The following is a 2676-nucleotide window of genomic DNA, read 5'->3' as shown; positions in this document are numbered from 1 at the left end:
ATACGATTGAATGAATGAATAAGCAAACCAGACCCTTTCTATTCCATTTCATTTTGACTTCACCATACGTTTACGGGGAAAAAAGTATTTTTAATAAGTTGGAGAAAGAAAGTTCTAACACAACTGTATAAATCATCATCATCATCATCATCATCAATCGTATTTATTGAGCGCTTACTATGTGCAGAGCACTGTACTAAGTGCTTGGGAAGTACAAATTGGCAACATATAGAGACAGTACCTACCCAACAGTGGGCTCACAGTCTAAATACAATTGAATGAATGAATAAGCAAACCAGACACTTTCTATTCCATTTCATTTTGACTTCACCATAAATTTACGGGGAAAAAAGTATTTTTCATAAGTTGGAGAAAGAAAGTTCTAACACAACTGTATAAATACGATTGAATGAATGAATAAGCAAACCAGACCCTTTCTATTCCATTTCATTATGACTTCACCATAAGTTTAAGGGGGAAAAAGTATTTTTAATAAGTTGGAGAAAGAAAGTTCTAACACAACTGTACAAATAATAATAATAATAATAATAATGGCATTTATTAAGCGCTTACTATGTGCAAAGCATTGTTCTAAGCGCTGGGGAGGTTACAAGGTGATCAGGTTGTCCCACGGGGGGCTCACAGTCTTAATCCCCATTTTACAGATGAGGTAACTGAGGCACAGAGAAGTTAGGTGACTTGCCCAAAGTCACACAGCTGACAATTGCCAGAGCTGGGATTTGAACCCATGACCTCTGACTCCAAAGTCCGTGCTATTTCCACAGAGCCACGCTGCTTCTCAAGAATAGTAATAATGATGATGGCATTTATTAAGCACTTACTATGTGCCAAGCATTGTTCTAAGCCCTGGGGAGGTTACAAGGTGATCAGCCTGTCCCACAGGGGGCTCACAGTCTTAATCCCCATTTTACAGATGAGGGAACTGAGGCCCAGAGAAGTGAAGTGACTTGCCCAAAGTCACACAGCTGACAGTTGGCGGAGGCAGGATTTGAACCCATGACCTCTGACTCCAAAGCCCGGGTTCTTTCCGCTGAGCCACGCTGCTTCTCGATAATAATAATGATGGTATTTGTTAAGCGCTTACTATGTGCAAAGCACTGTTCTAAGCACTGGGGGGATACAAGGTGATCAGGTTGTCCCACGTGGGGCTCACAGTCTTATATCATAAATCATAAATTATAAATCATAAATACGATTGAATGAATGAATAAGCAAACCAGACACTTTCTATTCCATTTCATTTTGACGTCACCATAAGTTTACAGGGAAAAAAGTATTTTTAATAAGTTGGAGAAAGAAAGTTCTAACACAACTGTATAAATACGATTGAATGAATGAATAAGTAAACCAGACACTTTCTATTCCATTTCATTTTGACTTCACCATAAGTTTACGGGGAAAAAAGGTTTTTTCATAAGTTGGAGAAAGAAAGTTCTAACACAACTGTATGAATACGATTGAATAAATGAATAAGCAAACCAGATGCTTTCCATTCCATTTCATTTTGACTTCACCATAAGTTTAAGGGGAAAAAAGTATTTTTCATAAATTGGAGGAAGAAAGTTCTAACACGACTGTATAAATACGATTGAATGAATGAATAAGCAAACCAGACACTTTCCATTCCATTTCATTTTGACTTCACCATAAGTTTACGGAGAAGAAAGTATTTTACATAAGTTGGAGAAAGAAAGTTCTAACACGACTGTATAAATACAATTGAATGAATGAATAAGCAAACCAGACACTTTCCATTCCATTTCATTTTGACTTCACCATAAGGTTACGGGGGAAAAAGTATTTTTAATGAGTTGGAGAAAGAAAGTTCTAACACAACTGTATAAATATGATTGAATGAATGAATAAGCAAACCAGACACTTTCCATTCTATTTCATTTTGACTTCACCATAAGTTTATGGGGAAAAAAGTATTTTTAATAAGTTGGAGAAAGAAAGTTCTAACTTCCTATTCCATTTCATTTTGACTTCACCATAAGTTTCTGGGGAAAAAGTATTTTTCATAAGTTGGAGAAAGAAAGTTCTAACTTCCTATTCCATTTCATTTTGACTTCACCATAAGTTTAAGGGGGAAAAAGTATTTTTCATAAGTTGGGGAAAGCAAGTTCTAACATAACTGCATTATAAATTAATTGCCCCCGTTTGCCCTCCCCTCATCACACTCACGAGGCTTTTGCCTCATCATTCCAGCCATTGGATGACTGAACCTTGAAAGGAGGGGAAGAGGAGAAGCAAATCTAGACTAGTGCAATTACGGTGTATATATGTTTGTACATATTTATTACTCTATTTATTTATTTATTTTACTTGTACATATCTATTCTATTTATTTTATTTTGTTAGTATGTTTGGTTTTGTTCTCCGTCTCCCCCTTTTAGACTGCGAGCCCACTGTTGGGTAGGGACTGTCTCTATATGTTGCCAACTTGGACTTCCCAAGCGCTTAGTACAGTGCTCTGCACATAGTAAGCGCTCAATAAATACGATTGATGATGATGATTTCGCGCCTCAGCACCGGCTCCTCAAATAAGAGGCACTAGTGGCTCCGCCCACTCGCCTGGCTTTTGCGCATGCGCCTTCTGGCCGGCAAGGAACGACCTGCCTGTGGCAGGCATGCGCAGTACAGTCTGGGCGAGTC

Source organism: Tachyglossus aculeatus, chromosome X1, assembly GCF_015852505.1.
Source record: "Tachyglossus aculeatus isolate mTacAcu1 chromosome X1, mTacAcu1.pri, whole genome shotgun sequence".
Classification (NCBI taxonomy): Eukaryota; Metazoa; Chordata; class Mammalia; order Monotremata; family Tachyglossidae; genus Tachyglossus; species Tachyglossus aculeatus.
This window is presented reverse-complemented; position numbering follows the sequence as displayed.